Source organism: Hipposideros armiger, unplaced genomic scaffold, assembly GCF_001890085.2.
Source record: "Hipposideros armiger isolate ML-2016 unplaced genomic scaffold, ASM189008v1 scaffold_404, whole genome shotgun sequence".
NCBI classification, from domain to species: domain Eukaryota; kingdom Metazoa; phylum Chordata; class Mammalia; order Chiroptera; family Hipposideridae; genus Hipposideros; species Hipposideros armiger.
Window position 1 is genome coordinate 1,578,432 of NW_017731754.1, and position 24,077 is coordinate 1,602,508.

The following is a 24,077-nucleotide window of genomic DNA, read 5'->3' on the forward strand; positions in this document are numbered from 1 at the left end:
ACAAGCATGTTTTCTGGAAATAAAATAACCAGCAAGTACTAGGAAAGGATTATTTTCTTTCACAGGTGTCTCCAAATCAAAGCTGAAGTGTGAACAACAGTTCACGCTTTCTCTGGCCTCCCACGTAGCATTTGCTTCTAGAGCTTTAGCACGGCTGTAAGGATTCCTTGTGCACCACGCGTGGACCTCCACGCTCACTGCCTGACCCTGTAAACATTCAGTGGGTGATTTTGCTTATAAAGGAAACTGGCATTTCCAGGGACGGGCAGTGGAGCTTTCTAGCATTTCCACATAAATGGGAAAATGATACTTACGGCTGCCTCCATAGAAACACCCCCAAAATTCATAGATAGTTCCAAATGAAACATTAAAGAAACTCTAAAAATATGTTACCTGCAAGCATATCACCTACATCAAGGATACAGAATTATGTATTCACGTACTAACTGTTCAATAAGTAAATATATATGTAATGAGACGAGCAATAGTGATCCTTTACCGAGCATTACGTACTGGACAGGCTGCTACATGCTTTGCATACATATCTCACTTAGCCCCCCTCTTAAATGCCCATTTTACACACGAGGAAATAGGGGCCCACAGGGGACAGTGATGTCCCTGCCACACTGGTGGGGAGCGAGTGACACAGGACTGAGCCAGATGATTTTGCCTCAGAACCCAAGGTCCTAACCACCACCTGGATGACCTTACCGCTGGCTTCCGTAAGGAAAAGTATTTGATTCTGTGGTGTGTCAGAAAGAGTAAACTGCTGAAAAAGTGGACCCGAGTTCCAGCTCTGGCTCCCCCACTCAGCCCGCAGCGCCCCCAGCCGAGTGCTCACCAGCTGATTCAACAGGCTCCACCGTCAAATGGGGAGAGGGCTACTACAGGGGTGGGGGTCCTGCATGTAGGAAAGTTCCCAGCACAGTGCCCGGCATGTAAAAGGCTTGACACGTTCTAAAAACACGACTTTTAAAATCAAATGGATAAATCATAATGGGTGTGAAGCAAGTGCCCTGTCCCCAGTGTGTGGAGAGGGACAGGGGTCAGTGGTCAGCAGCTTCCAACGGTGCCCAGGCTCGGCTCCCACAGCTGACAGTAGGGGGCATTTAGCGACGCTTCTGGCACTTGCTGGGATCTAGCTCCTGTGAGCCCAGGCCCTGGGACTCCTCAGCCTCAACTTCCAGACTTCGAACGCCTGGAATTCCGTTTTTCCATCTCCTCCTGTGTTTGGCCAGACCACAGGCGTTGGTTTGCCTCAGTTTCCCTGTCTTCAGTCTAGTCAATGCGAGCGCCCTAATTGTTTGGCGTGCTGGGCGGGGAGAAACCAGTGCAGAGCCCGCTCAGACGCGGCAGGCAGCGACCAAGTCATCACCCCAGGATAGCGACTAGTGTCTCTGAAGGCAAGACTCGCGGTTTCGCCGGCCTCTGTATGAAGGAGCCACGGGAAAGGAACCAGCTGAAGGCAAAGCAGCCACCGCCGAAACCAAAAAACAGAGAAAACAAAAACAAAATCCCAGGAGCATTAGCTTGCGCCATCTCCTCTCGTTCCTTGACGACTGCCTGTATGCTTGTGCAGACTCTCTGTGTTTATACTCCATTTTGTTGCTTCTTTAGTATTCGCCTTTTCTCCATATTGAAAGCATTATGGAAAAGGAAGACATATAAGAGAAAAAAAAAGAAGGAAGGAGAAAGAAGGAAGAAGGGGGAGGGGGATAAAAAGGTCCAGGAGGTAAATGACTTATATTTCTGAAACTACTTCCAGGCTGGCAGTTTCCAGATAAGCAGCCATGCACTGGCCTTGCATTCGAGATGTCCATAAATAAGTCGGGACGACGGCAGAGGCCGCGACGCCCACGACAGCCCCCTTCTCGTGCAGCAGACACCATCCGCCACATCACTCACAGCATGTGGACCAAACTAGGAGCCAAGCTGGGCATGCATTCAGACATTTTATTTGTGGCTTTTAGAACACACTTATATTTCCCATAAATCCACTCCCATCTCATATCGTATTAAGTGAGGGGTGCACTGACAGCGGGAGGCCTTGATCCGTCAGCAGCCGCGGCTCTCTCAGAAAGGACCTGACAACGGCGCCGGGTTTGCGGGTATCAGCATCTTTAATTTATGACACCCTTGCATGGGTTTGCTTTGTCGTCCTCATCTAAGAAAAAGTGGCTCCTAAATGAACAGTGGGACATCAGAGTCCATTTTTCTCGTCCAGTGTCTGCAGGGCTGTCACCAGGCTCCTCCTTGCTTTCCATGTTGAGGGTGTCAGGATAACACTCGCTAGATGCTGCATAACTCAGCTTACGTGTGACTACTGCGAGGCGGGGACAGCCATTCAGCTATGTGCCGTAACCCTCTGCATCTTGTGTGGAAAGCCCTGTATGCTTATCTGTGCATGAAGAACACCTATTTGAATGGGGGATGGTCTGTGTTTGTTGAGCTTTGGAATGTGGAAGACAAAGCACGTCTTAAAATTCCTGATTTGGGGCCAATGACAAGCAAAACGTTTGTAGACAGATTCCTTGTCAACTCCAGCCTGGGATTCATAAAGTTTGCTGGTCTCAGTGTCAAGCAGCCTCTTTGTCTGAGCACTCTTCGCTAGAGCAGGCCCCTCCCACGTCCCCACTGCCCACCAGTCTCTGTCACTGCACCCTGTTTGTTCCCTCGGGGGATGTCATCTGTCGCCACCATTGGTCCGTAAGAGGGCAGGGACTCTGTGTGGGTTTCATTATTGGGTATCTATTGACTAGGAAAGTACCTGGCACACAGGTAGTGCTGAATGAATCACAATTCATCAGTTGAATGAGCACAGTTTTTATTAAGTTTTTGGGTTTTTTTTTAAGTCTACAGACTAGATAAGCACAAGCCAGAGATGGTCACTGAGAAATCCCAAAGATAGTGTGAAGACTGGAAGACCGCACGGAGGATACCACTAACTTCCCCTAGAGAGTAATTATAGTCCTGCAGCCACATCCCGCACCAAACGGGGAGTGGAGGACTTGGAGAGGATTCCAACCAATCCACCCAGAATAACCCACAGCATCGGAGGAACTAAAGGATCTAGGAATGAATTGTGCTTATTCAGGAGTAGCTGGGAGGGCGTGGGTGATATGAAGGTGTCCTCCATCTGGATTTTGAAGAGACAATTGTGAAGAGCTGGGAAGAGCGTCCTTGCTAAAAATGCTCTGGAAAGTTGGACTGTCTTGTGGAGGGAGATTATGGGAGTTTCTTTGTCTAGAAGTATTTAAGGAAGTAGCAGTAAATTCCCAGCTTAATCACAGGCATATGCTAAGTTAGGGATGCCTAGGGGTTTCTTCTATTTCTGTGAATCTTTGTGGGGAAACCAATATCTATAGAGCACCTATCTACTGAAGTAGGCATTTCTTTCTCTCTCTGAGACACACACACACACACACACACACACACACACACTTCAACAGAGGAGGAAATTGCACATTGCATCCCAGAGCCATTAATGTAGTTATGTTTACCTTGCTACTAAGTGGCAGAGCTGGGGTTCAAACAGGCTGGTCTGATCACAGAGCCCGAAATCCTTCCACTGAATTGCGTTGGCAAGTGCAGGGTGGACTGTACACTTATTACCTGTGGCTCTGTGATCCATGGCCTTGCTTTCCTCTACACCAAAACGTGGCTTCTGAACTGTTACCACTGCCTGTATTAAACTCCTACACGAAAGCTTGTGAGATCCGTTAGTTCTGTCTACCACAACCGGTCATAAAGGTCTCCATGGCTTATTTAAAAGGCTTTAGGATGAGCATCAGGGAGAGACAGCTTAGGTCTACGGTGCCACATGTATCCAAGGCTGGTCTCCAAATTTCTCGGTTGCCCTCACCTTTTGAGATCAGACTCCACAGAGTAACCCAGTCCACTCGCTTTTCATTTTTGATCAAGGACTGGTGCCCATGGCAACTCCACCATGAGACACGACAAAGGGAATCCCTTTCCAGTGACGTGTCTGCAGATGAATGTCAAGATGGCAACTGCATTTGGGACAAACAAATTCAAAAAGAACTATGAAGTGGTTAATTTGTCCAAATACTCATGATTTCTTGCACTGTAAAACAGAATCTAGATAGAACCACGGCCAGGCCATTAGTACCCCCCAGTCACACGGGACCTGTGTCCCCAGGAGACGAGCTTAGTGGTCCGTCCCACCATCCTTCTAAAGACGAGTCCCCGGTGTCACATCCAGAAGTGGGTACGAGTGACAGTAATGTGTTCCTAAGTTGGGTGTCAAGGGGGAGCCGATCAGGAGGAGGGCTAGCTACCCCAGTAGGTCATGGTGGGTCTGAGTACAAAACTGTTAGAGCATAAACACAATGCGAGGCAAGAGGGAAAAGTCACAAACAAAACAAAAAGAGGGAAAGGAGAAAAAGGAGGCTCTTAGAAAGGAAGGGAGGAAACGAAATGCCCACTGTCTCTGCTTCTCCAAGGCAGGTGCTCAAATACATCAGTAGTCATGATACTACGTCACATGATGAGTCTCTGTACACTGTGCTACTATAGTGCTTTATATGAACGGTCTTGCTTAATATCCACAGCAACCCTAACTGGGAGGTACTGTTATCATCATCCCTGTTTTCAGATGAGGAAGCTGAGGCACCCAGAAGTTGAATCACTTACCCAAGGCGACCAGTTTATAGAAGATGCATCTGGGATTAGCGCTCTGATAGGACAGACTCAAGAATTTATTTTATTCCTCTGAGTTACTGAAAAAGCCACTGAATTTATGAGAAAATACTATAAGTGTATCTCTTGTCTGTGTTGCTAAAAATTAACAATTATTACATCAAGTCTGATATGTGAAAGTAAAACACAATTTCGAGATGCTTTGAGATATAGAATAAGATTATCTATCAATCAATCATCTATCAATTATCCATATCCATCTATTAATTATATCTTTCCATCCATCATCTATCTATCTATCTCTATCTATCTATCATCTATCTATCTATCTATCTATCTATCTATCTATCTATCTATCTATCTATCTATCTATCTATCTATCTGTCTGTCTGTCTGTCTTAAGGATAAAGTGGCTTAGCTTCCACTATGTTCTACATTTAGGTGAGACTGGAGGCATTCAAATCAATAAATAAAGGCCTTTGTAATAATCACATTTAACAAGTGTCATGGAAGAATGAATATCACGCTTTTGACGAATCCCACGTGTTGCACAAGGTGTGCAGGTTCCATGCGCTGTGGGTCACCGATTCGTGTTGGCCTCTCTGAAACATCACAAAACCAGTTTTGTCTAGGTGCAATCTAAGACGGAAATAACTTTTGTTGATACACCCAAAAACAGAGGTTCCACCCCTGGAGAAAAGGTTTTGGTTTTGAGGATGGGCTCAGAGGGTCCCACGTCCGTTGTTGCAGAAGGGGCTTTGCGGCAGCCTGAGTGCACCTCCACAGAGCTTGTATTTGAACTCAGGTCACCTGTGAGCGACGCGCTGCCATCATCACACTCGGCACTCGCACTGCGGGCCACATTTCCTCAAAGCCATACACCTCCGTTCCAGCGCAATATAGGTGATGTTCTTTCTTTTACTCACATTCTGAATGAAATACATTCGTAATTGGCTTAAAAATCCCAACCTCTTACCAGAGGACTCCAGCATTTGCCCCTCACAGAGTGCTGTCTCAGTGGCACCTGACGTTGAAAGGTGCACGTGCCAAATTCCTGTTGTGACTGGCAAAGACGGACAGAGGGGGCGGTCCAGGCCACTGGGGCCAGAGGGGTGGACAGAGCCTTGTGAGTCACTAGGCTCTGCTGCCATCGTCAACCACACTGGTGTCACAGACAGCCACACGGGGCTGGCATTGCAGGTGACCACAATCAGGGCGGCAGCCAGAGGTCGCTAAGCCTTCTCGTGTTTCTACGTGTGTGGCGCCATGGCTGTGTTTGGTCATTTGGAGGGTTTGCTGTGTTCTCTGAGTGTTTTTCCTCATGTCTAAAGGCTAACTCCATGTCCATTGTTACCGCCTGGCTCAAGAATTAGCAATTCACACCAATAATAAGGCTCACAACAAAAAGCACATTCACATTTTTTTCTTCTATTTTCCTGCCGGAGTACTTCTACCTTTGAAAATTTTTATCTCATGTGAGTGTGTGAGCACGCATATTTAAAACCACGTCTTTTCAGCAGATTGCTATAAGCCCGACACGGCCATTCCACCAGTGTCCTTAACCAGGCCCGTAGCACGTGCTGACCCCTGGCAGGGATGCCTGGCTTGTCCCCACCCTGTTCCTGATGGCAGGCTTACATTTCTGCCCCAGTGCTGAAAGGCTCGCCGACCTGCTCAGGTCAGCTGAAGCATCACGAAGGGAGGCAGCATTGCTCACGCCCAGGGCATCACTTAAAATGCACCTGAAGCAAGACATGTCTTAGGCAGGAAACCTACAGATGGCAGCTTTGCTGGCCTTGAACGTGCCTTGAGATACACACCTTCCCTTTAATGAGAATGCCCCAATCACCATGTCACGCTGCACAGGCTACAAGAGAAAACGTTCATATGCTTGTTCATTCCCTAACTTATTCATTTACTAATTCACCCAATAGACATTTATCAGGTGTGTGATGTGTGCTAAGTGCTGGGCTAGATGCTGGGTTACAGAGGAAAACAGACAGGCAAGGTGCCTGCCCTCAGGGAGCTGATGGTCAGAGGGGGCGAGTCAACAGGCCACTGTCATAAGACAGTGAGGTCGGGTCCATGGTCGCATGGGCAGGGGAACTGGGATGCAGGGGGAGCGCACGGTCATGAGGGACGGACGAGCCCGCCTGCATGTCTTCTCCCAGCAGCCATAATTTGTATTCTGTCTATTCCTGTTCCAGGTCTGGATTCTCTCAAACCCTTTGTTACCAATGGCCATCAAGGATCAACAGAGGGTGTGGTTAATTGATTACCCTACTACACAAAGTCTTAGTTTTGACATACGAAAAATATAAAGGACCTATTGCAAAAAAACCGTTTTGAGAAATACAGAAAAATTATAATAAAGTGTTCTTAAAACACGCATGGCATAACACTATATAATAAAAAAAAAGGGGACAGAAGCCTAATTTCTATCTGCCTTTGTCTCAGAAACGCTTCTGAGACTGGGCTTAGTAATCTCGATGAGGCAGTTCTGGTTCCTGCGGTCTCCATCACTTCTCAGCTGATTGGGAGCCAGAGCCCAGGTGCTGGGAGCCAGGCGCTTCGCTGCCGGGTGACTCTTCTCATCACTGTTATCCATCCCCAGCCCAGCACCCAGACAGCACCTGAAGAGGAGGCCCCAGTGGGGTTCTAACTCCCGCTGGCGTGTCACTGAGACCCCAGGCCTCTGATCCCTCATCTCCTGAATCAGAGATCTGTACCAGGAGCTTTCGAGGGTCCCTTCCAGCTGTGACTCTGAATCCATGAGATGCAGCTGGGTGAAATCATGGCAGTGACATCAACTGATTCCCAGCAGTCATGGCCTCAGGGGCCTGAGCAGCCTGTCCCTGAGTCTCCCACAGGCACCCAGGAGCCTCACTGTGTCAAAAGCAGCCCCCAGGCCTCTTACATGAGTAATGCGGGCACCCGAGGGCATGGTGAGTGGCTTTCTGAGGGTTCCCAGGTGTGGATGAGTTTAAGGGGGATCATTCCAGAGCTTCCGTGTCCATCAGTGCTGGATCCTGGCCTCAGGCAGAGTTTCCTTTCCCATACCCCCTTTAAAACCTAACCCTTCTTCTAGTTTACAAAAGCAAGTCTCAGTCCCACTTTATAAAAGACCCGCCACAGTCCCACTACTGGGTGAAACGTATCCTGGGCACCAAACAAGGGACAATTCTAAAATCTATTTGGGGGAAGCTTCCTTCAGGGAACCATGAGACAGAAAACACCACTTCAGGACTGGAGGTGTCTCCCTGTCCCAGAGACAGGGCCGTTAAGCGTGCGGCAGGGGAGACAACATGGGAAGTGGGCGCCTATTAAGATGCTCTACAATCAGATATTCTGCAGGATGTGGCAGTGGGAGTCGGAGATGTTTTCACTCAGTTTTGTATAATGGCTTAACCTCTTCTTTCTCCTCACTATTGTCAGCAAATGCACTGCTCTCGGGGGAGAGTCTGTGTGCAAACAAAGAGAAAATGGCTAAGAAACACTAAATGCTGAAATGGCCCTCTCACTCCCCATGCATTTAATGGAAGCAGTTATGACTGGCCAGCCCCAACCCTCGTACCCAGGGCTCAGCATTAGGTGGAAAGAAAGTCATTTTCAACAGCTGAAGCAGCTCATTCTTTTAAACGTAACCCAAATATTTTCAGGGATGATCACATTTTTCCATTTAGAACTGGATCAAATCTGCAGATAAAAATTTCACATAGTTCCTCTCAGGTTTAGTGAGCATTATTTAATGTATTATTTTAAGTCATACAATGAAATATTTGCTACAAGTACAGTCAATACCCTTCATATTTCATATGACAAAAAGTGTTTATTATTTCTACCTTCTATTAACAAACATTAAAATTATATGCTGGCTGCTGAATCAGAAATGTATATGTGTGTATTATATATACATGTGTGTGTATATACACACATACGCATATGCCTTTCACTTTTAAAAAATATGTATAGTTTGAAAATAATTTGTGAATTATTGCACATGACTTAATTGTTCATAGACGCCAACACCAGAGTGCTTTAAATAGAAACACATGTAGGTGTATCAAAGGATTCTGAGTATCCATGCTTCATATGAGGTCTGACAATTATGTTTGTGAACTCATCCTAGAAAAAGTGCTACATACCTCATTGCTGAATATCACTACAGTCACCTTTAAAGTACTCCCCTTGGGAAGCTATGCACTGACACCAGCGCCTAGTCCACCCTTCAAAGCAGTGTTGGAACTCTTTCTGGAATCGCCATCAGAGCTGTCGTTGTATTACGCTTGATGTCCTAAATGTCATCAAAATGTCTTCCTTTCAATATTTCCTTTATCTTCAGGTAAAGAAAGAAGTCATTGGGGGTCAGATCAGGTGAGTAGAGAGGGTGTTCCAACACAGTTATTTGTTCACTGGCTAAAACTCCCTCACAGACAGTGCCATGTGAACTGGTACATTGTCGTGATGTAAGAGCCATGAATTGTTGATGAAAAGTTAGAGTTATTTTCTTCTAACTTTTTCATGCAGCCTTTTCAGCACTTCCAAACAGAAAACTTGGCTGTTTGTCCAGTTGGTACAAATTCATAATGAATAATCCCTCAAATATCAAAAAAGTTTAGCAATATCATTTTGACTCTTGATTTGGGCAGATGGAATTTTTTGGTCGTGGAGAATTGGTTGACTTCCATTGTGCACTTTGACGCTTTGTTTCAGGGTCGTATTGGCACATCCATGTTTCATCACCAGTGATAACACAGCCCAAAACATCATCTTGCCTTTCCAAAAGGTCTTGGCAAACTTCGACTCTCCTTTGCTTTTGCTCATCGGTGAGCTCCTTTGGCACCATTTTAGCACACACCTTTCTCATGCCAAGATTTTCAGTTAAGATTTTCCTAACTGTTTCTCCATCAATGTTTACTTGATCTGCTGTGCTTTTCTTAGTCAGCCAATGATTTTGATGCACAATTTGACAACATTTTGCAGTATTTCATCAGTTCTGCTCATTACGGGCTGCCCTGACCTCTCTTCATCAGTGACGCATTCTCTCCCCTCAGAAAAACATTTAATCCATTTGTACACTGCTGTTTTCTTCATGGCATTATCCCCATAAATTTGGACTAACATGTCCCTGATTTCACTTCCACTCTTGCCAAGTTTAACAAGAAATTTCATGTTTGTTCATTGCTCTAATTCAAGCTCAGACATTCTTGCGACGGCACACAAAAATACACAACAACAATAATGAATGCCACTCAGCAAGACACTGCCACACGTCGACATGAACACAGCTGTGAGACCCTGATATACCAAGGTTATGAAACCTCACTGAGCTGTTTGTACAGCGCTGCCAATGTAAGCGCATGGTGGCACGTTCGCGAACTTAATTGTCAGATGTCATAAACAACATAATCAGCTACATATAATATTCCTTTGTTATAAATTAAGTACAAGAACAGGTAGATTTATTCTTGTTTTTTAAACATTATGAAATGGTTAAATGAATGGATTCTATTATATATCATGTTGATCCTGATTGATTTTCATAATCCATTTGCAAGGTGGATGTCTATGTTTTAGTAACATTTACCACATTCTTTGGAACTCATATTAGCATGTACATTTACATTAGAAAGTAAATTCACTTGGTGTGATTTCACTGATTGGTTTGATGATAAGGACTAAGTTTGCTAAATATTTTTATCAGAAGGTATTTTATAGGCAAAGGTGTGTTGAAAATAATATATTGAGTTTCTCAATCCTTTTTTAATACATTAAAGTAAACAAAGTGTTTTTTTTTTTTTAAAGCTGAGCCATCCTGCCACTTGTTGGCAGCTCAGCGGCTGCTCAGCTCGGACTGGGAATCGAATCGCTGTTGCTCAGAGCTCAAACTTTTGAGCGAGCTCTTAACCAACTGAGCCACTCGACCGGCCCCTAGAGTTGCTAAATTTACAAAATAAATGTATAATTAACAATTACTTGTTAGATCTTCATAAAGCCTTTTTGGTTTATTTCCCAGAAACTGAAAAAAATGAATTACCATGCTGACTGGGTAATAAATCCTTTTGTTTCTAATTCTTTGCTTCCAAAAAGTTTGAAAATTAAATATAGTTTTTGATGATAGACCACTATGTGATTTTTTGGAATATAACTATAAATGGGTTTTTAAAAATGGAATGATGTTGCTATAAGAAAGACTTCTATTATAATCTACCTATATAAACAGAGGTCTTTAGAGCTTACATTAATAAAAATTAAGACAGTAAGAAAATCCATATGGCACCCCCTCTCATCCTAGCAGCCAGTCATATCCGCACATAGCATCTCATTAAGGTGTGTGCTACCATTAGACTTCTATTTCTTGTTTGATAAGTAGTCATCAAAATTTGTAATGTATTGGGTTGTCGGAAAAGTCATGACATCTTTTTTCTATGTTTTTTGTTGCAAAAATGTGTCATGACTTTTCCAACAACCCAATAGTCTTGTTATTTTCATTAGTTATATAATACCAGTCATTTCAATAACTCAATCGGGAAAAATATTAATACTTAGAACCGCATGTCTCTTCATAAATTAAAAAGTTAAAAACTTTGTCATATTTTTGTAGCAGAGATACAGACTAGGTGATTGATACAAGATTTCCAAGCATAAAAATATTTTGCATCACGAATTGCGGGGAGTGGAATGGGAATACACGGTACAGACTCCTCATTGGTCAAGAGGAGCTTGTTCACGTATCTAGAAAATGAGGGATGTGGATATCAAATCCACACAGTGTGTGGGTTCCACGTGAGTCATTTAAAAGAGTGCTACTTCACTTTTTGGGAAAAAAAAAGTCAGTGTTTAAGTATTTATATTATTCCAGAAATTTCACTTTTTGCGAACATTTACATGTAGGAAAAATTTTATAGATTGATTTAAAAACTTGTGAGGAGATACACACTTTTGAAAACTTTGGATGGGGGAACAGAGGGAGAGCAATTTGAGACCACCCCTTCGTATCGTCCTGTTGGCGAGCGCTCCCTTCACTTGCTATTTTGCTCAAGAGATTGGGCTTATCTGCTCTTCCAGCTCAGCACCACCATCAATCACAGAGAAACACTGACTTACAAGTTTGCCTGAATTTTTCTGTGTGCTTTTTCCCTCCACTACAATCCCGGGCTGCTATCAGCCGTGCAGGGCAGGGGGCTGGCCCCTGCCTGCCGCTTGTTACTGAAGCCCCCCGCTTTTCGGCTTCTCACCCGCTTTCCTCTGGCTGTCAGAACCGCCCAAGCTGCAGGAACCGGGCCCCACACCCTCAAGACGGCACCTTTCTGGGGCTGGGTGAGCTCCGACACACTGTCATATAGAATGTTCTAGAATCAACACATGGGGGGCTTTTATTTACCACCCATGTAGCCGCTGAGTAAGTCATTTCATCCCCCTGCACCTTAGTATCGTCATCTGTAAAGTGAGGTTTTACAAACTCCCCTTAGCCGGTCTCTTGAGGGTTATAGCTGATTTAGGGGAGATCGCTCTTCAGAAATGGGAATGCACTGTTACACATGAAATCTCTAAGCTGCTCTTAAATTGTTTGGCATGCTGAAGTAAACTCAGTGGCATTTTCCTTCTGTTACAGATGCAGCTTTAAAAATAAACACAACGAGACAAGACAAAAAGCACAGAGATCTGGCACACGCCCCACCAAGGGTAACAGTCCGCCCGCTCCTGGGCAGAGGACAGGCGAGCTGAGGAAACACGGAGAGGAAGCCGCGTGTTCGGCTCTGGCTGGCCGGAAGCCCTCATCTGTCCAGCACATTTTGTCTCTCCCTGCCTCATGCTCGTGACCAAGAAATGTAACCTCTGGCCAACTGCATTTTTGTTCCATGGGTAACTAGGTTAACGTGACCTGGCAGGGCTGGATGAGACAGCACAGGGAGAAGTAACATCTGTACTTTTGTGAAGCTCAATATAACAAGCTGGTAGAACATAAAGGTTTGCCAGAAAAAGGAGAGGCTATTTCCCTTATAAGAGATGTGGCAGGACAGCATTTTACAAGCGATCTTTTTGATGTACCTTAGTAGTTCTTATGTCCCCATTGCCCTAACAGCCCCCCGGGAGAGGTGTGCCCTGCTTGTATCAGCCCCTGCTTTGTACACACTCTGCCTGGCATACAGGCTCCAACACTGGAGTTAGTGTGAGGGTAAATGAGATAATCGTGTTACTGTTGTTTTATAAGGAGCACTGAGCTCTTGCTTTGTGCAGAGAGCTTTACAAATATTAATAGTTACAAACATTAATTTAAAAAATAAAGTAGAATGTGTTACTTTTGAATATAATTATCATTCCCACTTTTCCACCTGGGAAGGCGAGCTTCCACAAGAGATGTGCAGGGACCGGCACAAAGCCACACTGTGGCTCCCAAGTCAGCGTCAGGACACCTGCCCAGGTTCCGCTGGCTCCAGGGCCCATGGTTTTTCTGCATTTCACACTTCCTGTACTAGCAGTGATACTGAAATTCATCTGACATGTAAAATATAGTTACGTTTCCAGGTAGGTCTGTTTATTTCTAAATTAAAAGAAAAATTAAAGAAAAACCTTTCTATACAAGGAAAGTCCCAGGCCTCTCCTTTCCTCAAAGAGGTGCGTGGGGGTCGGACGGGGTGTGCTGACCCCTGTCCCAGCAATGGCTGTGAGGGAGCGGGGGCGGAGAGCAGGGAGCAACCTATAGAGACCTGAAGTTCTAGAAGCTTCCTAACCACGCTCTACAAACTGGGGATCCTACTGGGGGCAAGAAATGCCTTTTTAGGGTTGCAAATGTTTCCCAGGAGGGTTAAATTTTGGGCGATTTGCAACTTCTAGCGGGTCCTTGCATCCAGGAGATGCTCAGGTGAACGGCTGAGATTTGTCAGTGAGGGTGGTGGATGGAGTAAAGACTTGATGGAAAAGGGTATTGAAGGCTTTATGGGAAACTGCTCTAACCTAGCCTGTTGGTATCCTGACTGGCCATCCATGGGTGTCCCTGAGCCCAGGGCACCTGATCAGGAGCGATTCCTCAGGGCCTCCCAGGCATTAAGATGTCTGTCTCTGTAAAGATGAATTTCACCGTTTGAAATGGCCTTTCCTGTCTCTCTAACTTAATGTGGGGAGATGAGGCTTGAGTCACACCCACCTGCAGCTGTACGCAGCAGTCAGCCCTGCCAGCCCTCAGGCTCACTGGGCACGTGGGGCAGAGGGGTTTGTGCTTTGGAAGCAGGGCTTATCAAATGACGGCCGTGGTGCTCACGTCACTAGGAGTAGCTTGGGCAGCCGCCCTGGTAGAATGTACCCTCCTCAAGGAAGTGAACATGGACGAGAGAGGTCTCCCTTTTGACTTTTATGTGGGTAAGATGGAAGAACGTAACCTTACCTGAACTGGGAGAGTCTGTATGTGAGAACTAAGCATCATAATTCTGACATCCTATATCGATGTGTTAACAAAATGAAAATGAAAATAATGACTTCTTCAAAATAGTAACATCATATCTGCTAACCTCACCTAAATCAGGCTAGTCCGAATGTAGGAAATGAGTATAATGTATATCTGACAGCGTATTTCAGAAGTGGTCGTTACATGAATATTAAATAAATAGTACCTTTTCCCGAATAGGAACATTAGCATAACTACCAAGTGCAAGTTGCTATGGCTACTCGAGCGGCAAACATTTGCTTACTCCTCCTGTAACTGGCACAGTTACTACGTAGGCCTACACCTGTCCACATAATTCTAGGTACAAACCGAGTTTGAAGATGCAGGGTGACTATACCTAGGGCAGGCATGCAACACGTCTTGAGTAGAGCGAAGTAAAATCAACACATCATTTACAAAACCCACCTAGGGAGACGGTGGGTCCTGGAAGTGCCGTTATCGAATGGAACAGGCAACGTTTCTGCTTTCTCACAGACTTGCACGGAGAACATGTAGGAAGGGGAAATGGTGGGCAGGAGGGAAACAGGGAACTTCCCAGTGCAGGGCCCGTGTGGCAACTGAGAGAGGAAAGGGGAAAAATAAATGATGGATCTTTTTAGAGGCTTAGTAAATGGTAAAGTGCTGTATAAATATTAGAGACCCAAGCGGCCATCGTGCATATCTCTATGTTGAGCAATGCTGCCTGCAGTTGAAAATGAACGATTATACATTTTATTAAACTGATTAACATACATCTTACCGAAAGCAGGACAGACAGAGGCGTCTCGTTTAAGAAATATAAACACATGAAAGGCTTAAAAAGGCAGATGTAGCTTGTTGTCAGCACCGCAGCTGAATTCTTAAATGGAAAGTGTTCTTTTGTAATTTCAGATTAGGCTATGGCAGTTGATTGCTATGGGCTTTTCAAATTTTTTTCTTTTTGTAGTTGTATTTCTTTCAGAGACAGAAGGAAGGTCAATCTCACTTTGTAAAAGACAAAGAAAGGTGACTCTTGTCAGTGTAACAGAACGTAGCGGGTCCCCAGGTGTAATGTGAAGGAGAAGGAGACAAGGTCCCGCATAATGTCACAGCTGAAAGGAAGCCGACGCCAACGAGCTTCTCAGAAGAACAATGACTCATTATGCCGGGGCTCCACAACAGATGCGAGTGCCCAACAACTGGCTTCCGTCCAAGAACAGGGAAGAAATAAAGAAGGCAGAGCCAGGAGGCGGCTGCCAGAGATGGGCCTGACGGGGAGCCTTTCTAGTGGGCGGAGAGCAATCAGAAAAGTGCTTTGGAATCACAAAATTAAAAAACAAGTGTCAGCTGTGGGAGACGTAGAAATGCAAATAAGTACGGATGCAAATAGGACGAATAAATGAAAGTGTGCAATCACCCAGAGCTATGTTTACAACCCCAAGGCAGCTCCGTCTGTAATTATCTGGATGCCATTAACTGCGTGGGAGCAGCCATCAAGGGGCACGTAACAGACACCACCTGAAGTTAAACGTCTTCCCTTCCCAACGATAAAGCAAGATCTCCGAGGGCACTGATTCTACCTCGAACTAAACTGGTTTGTGTGCAAGACCACAAGAGGACCTCTGGTGAAATATAAAAGCTGCGTTTTCATTATTTACCGCACATCTGAACATAATTCTCACCATTAACTAACTAAAACACAGATGATAGGAGATCTGGCTTCCGTAGACAAGTCCTGACACCCACCGCATTACTTAGTTTAGTTCTCACAGTCATCTCCTGAGGCCGGTGTCATGAGCTGTGATGGACTTGGTCTAGGTCACCCCGCCTAAAGGTAATGGAGCCAGATGTATCAGCATTTTGGCCCTGGGTTGTCACTCTTCCCATTAAATCGCAAGTTCCCAACCCAAGGCAACCTTGTCCCCCAAGGGGACTCTTGACCCGGTGTGGGGACATTTTTTGGTTCACAATTAGGGGGTGCTACTGGCAACTAGTGTGGAGTGGCCAGGGATGCTGCTAAACATCGTACAATGCACAGGACAGCCCCACAATGGAGCATTATCTGGCCCCAAATGTCCACAATGCCTGACACCGAGGCTGAGGGGCCTGGTGTTACACGGAACCTGCCACTGTGTAAGCTACGTCTCAAGTCCAATAGGAGCGTTCAGGGAAGAGGCAGCTGCACGCACGGGGAGAGGGGCCTCACCAAGGGCTGGGGAGTTGCCGGGGAAGAAAAAGAAAGTCCCATTTCCGCCTCACAGATGGGGAGGCAGACAAGAGCTGAGGCGCCACACATTCATAACAGATCTGTCAGAAATGCGTCCTGAGATTGCTTTGATCTAAATTGCCCTTTCCAAACCCAAGAGGCATTTCCAATGTCACCTGAAGCTCTTGATGGCTCCCTAACATGGTTCTGCACGGACGTGAGAGAGCAGAACGGCCCTGGGTTTCCCGTGGCCTCTTTATTTGTCTCCCAGAACGTTCAAGGCTGGCATCTCACAGAATACAAATCAGAGGCTAATGTGATAAGAGGCTGAACTGATGGTGTCTCTAGAAAATTTAAGACTGAAATGTCAGTTGAAAGACAAAAAGAAAGATGGGATCGCTTTGGAAAAATCTCATTGGCAAAGATGTAGACGGTTTTCCTAACAAAAATGTTCTAAACTAAAAGCATCTCAGAGGGATTTTTGAATTTAAACCAGCTAAACAGCATCAGGGGTTTTGGGGGGCAGGGGAGGGGGTTAGTCGGGCAAAGTCAGAAAGGGCCTGTCTGCGGCACAAAGCTGAGGGAACGGCGCACAGAAAACTGGGGAAGGGGCTCCCGGGAGGAGCTGGCTGGAGCCACGCAAAGGGGCACGGGGTCAGCGCGGCTCCCGAGAGCGTCACTGCACTGAGCCATCCTTGAGCTGATTTAGAAGAAAGGGAGCACAGGTCCATCCCAGCTCTACGCTTCAGTTGGACGCCCCATATCGTAGTTCACATTTGACTAATGTCATTGATTCGTGAGGCCCAGAAAGACTCTGGGGTCCTGAGCGCGCCAGCTCTTTCCCGCAGTTACATGGGCTGCTGGTGCCGGTTCTGCTGCTGCAGAACCTCTGGGGCTTCGGGGCTCAGGACCGGCTGAGGCCACAGCACTGACTGCCTGGGTCTGAGCAGCCCGCAGCCCCACCGGCTGCCTCGCTTCCCCCTCGCGGCCCGCTCATCCCGACCCTGGGAAGCAGTGATCTCCCAGGGAAGTGGCTGAGAGGCGTCTCTGCCTGGGCCAGGCGGCCAGGTGGCCAGGCAGACAGCCCCAGCGGACCCTCAAACGGGAAGCCCCAGTCGATGTGTTTCTCATTTCAATGCAGCACCTATGGAGGCAATGTCAGACTAATCACGAATCGCTAAGCAGCTTTATTTTCATCCCTGCTTTAATAAACATACATGTGCCAAGCTAGCTCTGAATTATGTAGAATTACAGCAGTCAGAAGAGAGACCTTCCAACGTCTGTCAGAGGATTTTTAATCATCTTTAAGTAAACTTCAGTTTCTCTGAAATTGAAGGGGAATTATTTCTCCACTTCAAAATCCAGGACAGATTCATTGAAGGGGCTTTCCATCTGCTAACACGAGTAAAAACAGGAAATGATGAGTGCAAAAAATATACCGTGAAATGAGTTTAAAGTCCTTATGCTTGAAGCCTAGATTGAAGACACGATTACTTATTGTCCCTAGATAGGTTTATGCTAGCGATAATAACAAATAGCTTTTATTCAAAACCATTCATCAGTATGATATAAAAAGTCCTAGGCTTAATCTTTTTGGAAATCCATACACTCACTTCTATCCTAGCCGACGAGACTAGAATGCCAAGCTCCAGGGTGCACGCTTGTCGGGGCGGGAGAATGGTGACCCCCAGGGAAGGGAGCCCTGGGGCGACCGCCGGCTCCTGAGGGGTCTGCCTGCAGCAGGGGTGACTTTTGCTGGCTTGGACCAGGCTGGTAGAGTCCCAGCTGAGAGTGGCCTGTGATTTAGCTGTTCGCTCAGCAGTCCTACTTACATACCAACACCCATTTATGCTTTTTTGATGAAGCTGCTGTCGCTACATAGAGATCAACGCTTACAGAGAGGACGCCCTTTGTGGAGATAATAACTCAACTTCGTTTATACACTTCTCTGTCATCACTTTAACATAAACTATCTCTGCTTTGACGGCGAAGCAGCCCTGCTATGAGTTTTTATTCTATTTTAGAGATGAGGAAACGGGGGCTCAGAGAGCCTAGCCGACCTGCTCAAGGTCAAGAAACTGAGTGAGGGCTAGAAGCAGAGAGCCCAGGTGAGCAGGCACTGTGGTCTCTGCTATGCCAATGTGCCTTACCACACGCGAGGGGGCAGGGACCTGGATGGGCACCGACTGAGAGCTGCAGGGTCTGATGCTGCCGAGAACTGGGCAGGGGGAGAGGCCTCTGACAGCTAACCAGTAAGTGCCCCCTTGAAGACAAAGCTCCTTATCTCACTAGACTTCGTCGTGTCCTAATGAAGGAGATCTGACCATAGGTTCACAGATCTATTACTCTATTACTGATAACAGATTCTTACTCATAAACAGCCCAGACAGTGATGTGCAAATGCTGTTCTTTATGTGAACAACCGATTTTAAAAAAATGTTCATAACCAAAAAAAATAAAATAAAAAAAATCCTCCGCAATCTACACAATAATGTTCGGCCATTATTACCTTTGGTAAAAATAAATGTGCGCCCGCTACTGAAATGCCTCCCACCTACGTTGATCCCCCAGGAGGCAGACTCGGGGTTAATGGACAGACCGGAGCAAGCTGACCACCTGCTTTCCTAGACGCCGCTCCCGGCGGGCTTCGCCGATGGTAATGAACGCACTGTCCAGCTGCAGCCATTGAGGGTCCTGTGACTTGACACGGTGAGTGAGGGTCGAGATGCTGGTATGAGTACTCCATTACTATTTGATCTGCATGGAACTCAATTCAATGTTAACTAACTACGAGAGGCACTGTGTGAGACTTCGGGCAAACGACCACGAAACCTGTGGGTGGCTGGGTGGGGGTCGGTGAGCAGTGGGCTCACGGAGATTGGGAACTGGCCAGGCCAGGTCCCAGGAGGTGGGGGCCCCAGCCCCAGACACCGCTCCTCATTGAGCTTTCTCAGGAATCTCCTGCCTGGAAGAGGCTCTCAATATCCACCGACTTGTCCCCCCCATTTAAGAGATGATAAGATTCTCCCCCACAAAGACACATTCCCTGATTAACAGAAACATGACCTACAGAACATGTTTGGCCAAAGCAACCACCCCACCTTCCTCCAGGATGCACATGTCTGTGTGTAAACCCCAAGTCCATTGGGTCTGGGGGACCTGTCAACAGCATTCCCACTACCAGGCGTTATTTTTCCATTTAGCCTGAAAACCAGTGGCTTGCTGAGCACCCGCCATGCTCTGAAAAGTCCCGCAGTGCTCTGGCTACGGGCACATCTGCAGTGGGCCTTCAATCAGCAGATATGAATTGATGTGGTGAGGCTGTGCTCTGAAAAGCCCGACTCCTCCTGGGAGGCTAATTCACCGTGCTCAGCCTGTCTGCGGGTGCGAGCTTTGGACACGGGCTCCTGTGTGGGGGTGGAGACCTCTGCTCCGGTGATGGATGAAATGACACTCTTGACAGGCTGGATGGGCAGAATCTTTACATGTAATTTAGTTTGCATTTCAATTACTTTGGGAAAAGGCTTTCTGACGTTTGGCCAGAGGTATGTGTAAGGTATCAGTTTAATGGGTTTAGTCCTGTTTTGCTAAGGGAAGGAATAATAGTTCTTTATTTAAAAAAAAAAAAAACCTAAAAAGCAAAACTCTCGGGTTTGCATTTTCATTCATTCGTGGCATGGTCTTTTCTAGGGTATTTGGCGCATTGTCTGTTTTTATTTCTAGGGAGCCCCATGCCTACACTTGGCCCAAGGGTGCTGGGCTGGGCTTCGAGCCCAGTCTCAGGCAGGGATGGTACTTAAGTTCACCTAACGTCCACGATCCCTGGAATCAGAGTGGCCCACACATGTCCACCTGCACCAGTCCCACCCTGACCAGTCAAGGAAGAAGAAGGCGCAAGCCAGACTTTATGGACCATTTGGAGGCTGTCTGACCCGGGAAGAAGAGGACAACGGAACACAGTGGCACAACAGACAGACGTGAAAAGAGGGGCACTTGGGCCTGGAGTGATGTCACTAGGGCTCAGCCACGTGCCAGCTGCCAGTTCAAGTGGGGCTGATACTGGCTTTCTGGTCTTAGGGCCACCTCCCCCACAAGTGCACGCCTCTGAGCGGAAACAAGGGCAGGTTGCCTTTCCTCCAAGTTCAAAGGCTCCTGTACCCATTTCCTAGACTTTGCAACACCTTTGAGTCCGAGGCCTACAACCCCTGCGGCCGAGAGCAGAGCAGCACGGTGGGGTCACAGGCACCCAGCTCACCTGTCTGAGGCCGCATCTGCTGAGGGCAGCACCCTTGAGGCCCACTGACCAAGGCAGAGCTGCATACCTATGGCTGGAAGCCCAGGAGTCTGCGTTCAGGCACGCGTGTGGTGCCACCACTCGGTGAAAGCTCGCTGAGCCAGCTCCCCTGGCCCCTCTCTGGAGCAGCCTTGACTTGGGGGTGGGATCCTTTGCCTGGGGGAGAGTTCAGAGGTGCAGGTTTTGGGAACGGAAGTTTCCAGCCTCACTCCGCCATCACCCAGGACCCCAGAGGCAGGAGAAGCTGAGTTGGAGCAGAAGGCTGCCTGGGGCTGAGCACGAAGCACCTGGTTCTGGGGCCCTAGGGAGGTGTCGGGGTCAAGGTGAGACCTGGGGGAACTGGGTGGGGTGGGCCAAGCCCCAGCGCCCTGAGGGGCTCCGACCAGCCACGGGAGGGGAAGGTCCCAGGAGAACCAGGTCCCCGCACCCTGGAGCCTGGCGGCTGGGCCAGCTTTGACTTGAAAGGCCCTGGAAATGGATACTTCTGTTATCCTAGTGTCAGGAAGGGCTTCATAGCTATTCCTAGAGCAACTTGTTTTCCACTGTGTTCACCTGAACTATACTTTCAAATTTAAACTAAATGTTTAGAGCCCGTTTTCTCTCTGTGATTTACGAGGCCTTCCTTTCTAACAAATTAAAGCTCTCCCCAGATGAGCCAATTTTTCCTGTTCTCATTTCTAGCCACCCTCCCACACTGGGGATCGCAGCCAGGAGCGAGGGAGGCCCGTGTGGGAGGCAGCAAGTGCAGAACAGACAGCTCTTTACGTTTCCCTAAATTCCCATTTAATTCCATCTCTCCATCCATTCTCCTGCCATAGACACAGATGAGGACAATAACAAAACCCGGCTGGGCTCCTCGTGCAGCGAGAGTGCTCTCTCTGTAGCGCCCAGGCCTTCCCAGGGGAGAAGGCCAAGGTGGCCTTTTTCTTCTTAAGGCTAAATAGGATTTCTTTTCTGCCAGCACAGGGCAGGCGGCTTCTTAATGATCTCTAAGGAAAGAACTGGAGAGAAGGAAAATATCCTTTTTTAATCCCATTTTCCTTCTCACCCCACACTGAGCTGTTACTATAGCAACATCCTACCTGCTCCCAGGACAGCTAAGTGTCCCTGGGCTGCTTTGTCACTCAGAGAAGAGACTGCTGTTCATTGACTAGTTTTTCCCTGGGTGTCTAAATTCTTCAGTTCCCTATGACATGCTTAATCTAGGGTTTCCTGTGGCTGAAAGCTAAAATTCACTTCTAAACTCCCAACAGCATAATCCTCCAAGCCTTTCCAAACCGAACTCAGTAGAAATGAATTTACATTTTGTTTTCGATATGTATAGCTTCTCTTCCATGCATCAGTTTAAGTTTAGAAGAGGTCCTTGTAAGGAAAATAATTTTGAGAAAAATCTTCCACACACGTCTGCCACTGTTGGTTTTCTGCCTTTCACATGTCTTTATATATGTAATATACATTGCATACATACATAATAAAATATAAATGATAAAATATAAACAGAGGGTGCCAAAAATGTATACACATTTTAAGAAAGGAAAAAAATGTCTTAAAATTGTATTACTCAATATATACCGATAACAAAAGATGAATATGAGTCATGTGCATATATTTTTTTGGCGCCCCCGGTATAATGTAATGTTTCCAATACACAGAATAATACAGAGATGAAGGGTAATAAGCATTCGCGTACCCACTTCTCAGGCTTAGCAAATGCTGACTGGGGGGAGGGAAACATTTATATTTCAAATTTTTAAAGAAAAGGTTACAGAGCAGCATCTGTTCCGAGGTTCGTGCATATCTTTTCCATCCAAGTCTTTGTACTTTGTTACACATTTATGGGCAAGCCTTTTTTTGTCAGCAAGACTTTCTTTTTCCTCCTAATTGTGTGTGTGTGTGTGTGGGGGGGGGGAGGTATGCTAGACATCTCAGCTGGACGTCTGGGGAGCTAGAGGCCCCAGAACCATTCTGTTCCTATATCCTATGTTCATCTATTTGCCTGGCAATCCTTATAAGCCCGAGTCCAAGTTAACCTTCCCCAATGAGTGGACTTACTATTTTGAAATAAAAGCATTCAAATCAGAGAGTGATTTTGGGTCCTGTGCAACTCAGGGAGCCCAGAGTTTTCTCCCCAAGGTCGCTAAAAACGTGGTGTGTCTGAGATCTTGTCTGTTTAAAATAAAGTGATAAAGGGTCCATATGGAGAAGATGGCTGTCACCCTGGGGGTGGGGGATGGCTTACTCATGGGCGTTACGAATGAGGCCATCAGGGCTCAGGTAAGAACATTATCTTGGATAAATGGCTTCTGGCTATCGATCTGGGCCAGCCTGACAGAAAAGAAGCTCTCTGTATTATTGCCACAATTACTTGATTTATACTTGCAATTTAGAATTTGTGTGCTCATTCAATTCTGTCAATATCAAAAAGTAACACCCTCATTTCAAAATCTGACATTTGGATTCCGTCCCACGGTTTAGCGCGTCCGCGAAGCAAAATAACTGTCAATCCAGGTCATCTGCCTTCAACAATAACTTGAGACGCCAGGGAGAAGCATCAGGGAGGAAACCAACCAAAAATCAAGCAAAAAATCCCTTGAATCAGGCTTCCAGTTTACAAAAATCAAAGAAAAAGACTTTTTTCATCTATCTTTATATACTCTGTCGTTTCTCATCATGTGTCCCATGGAAAGGTCATTCTGTTGGAAAGAAGTGACTCAGAGAACACTTTGGGCTGTGACATGTGAAGTGCCTGACAGTGAATCTCTGTCTTCTCATATTCACATTCCATAGAAAAGGCCAAAATAAAACAGGCTGACCGATAAGCACACAGAGGGAAGAGACCAGCCAAGAAAAGCTGCTGGAAACTGGTGTCTAGGTCTCGAAGAAGTCAGACCCCACACGAGAGATTTATCTTCCCAGAGGCGACGGGCGAGGCCGAGGCAGGACGCACTGACCCGGCTTCCAAAACCAACAGCATTTTACAGTTTATAAAGACATTCATGCCTATTCTTTCCTCCTACGTGGACAGGTGTAGGGAATCAACCAAAGAGTCAAGGTAGGAAAACAGGCACTTGGGGAATGGACTGTTCTTGGCGGGGCCCGCTCTCCCACTTTCATATGCAAAGGTGGAAGATGATCAGCTACGGTGGAAAATGTTGCAGCATCCCACACAATTATTTTAGGTTATGCTTCCATATATTTTTGGGATTGTCTGCTTGGCTTTCTTGAGGGTGCATCATAAACAGAAATTTTAGCTGGGGCACTGACTAGAATTGTTATGGTGACTCACGTGGGAGCAATTGAGCTCTATTTATAGTTGCCATGGTGATGATCTCATAACTCGAAAGAGTTGGGCATGGAGCCTTTGACCTTAAATCCTAGTTATATGCCGGTGGTGCCAAAAATATGTATAATTTATATATATATGATTGTCAGAAAAGTCATGACGTATTTTTTCCATGTTTTTTGTTGCAAAAATGCATCATGACTTTCCCGACAACCCAATATATATATATGTG

General features: G+C 46.3%; 1 protein-coding gene and 1 long non-coding RNA gene across 3 annotated transcripts in view; one reads left to right on the forward strand and one right to left on the reverse strand.

Annotated features, from left to right (window-relative positions):
- Positions 1-21,405, forward strand: part of LOC109394021 (uncharacterized) — a 31,886-nt gene extending 10,481 nt beyond the window's left edge. Inside the window, exons 2-3 of the long non-coding RNA XR_002126373.1 lie at positions 18,840-18,977; positions 19,992-21,405. This is a non-coding gene — a long non-coding RNA (uncharacterized LOC109394021). The remainder of the gene's footprint in view (positions 1-18,839; positions 18,978-19,991) is intronic.
- PRKN (parkin RBR E3 ubiquitin protein ligase) overlaps positions 1-24,077 on the reverse strand; it is a 187,572-nt gene that overhangs the window by 54,406 nt on the left and 109,089 nt on the right. The window lies entirely within an intron of this gene.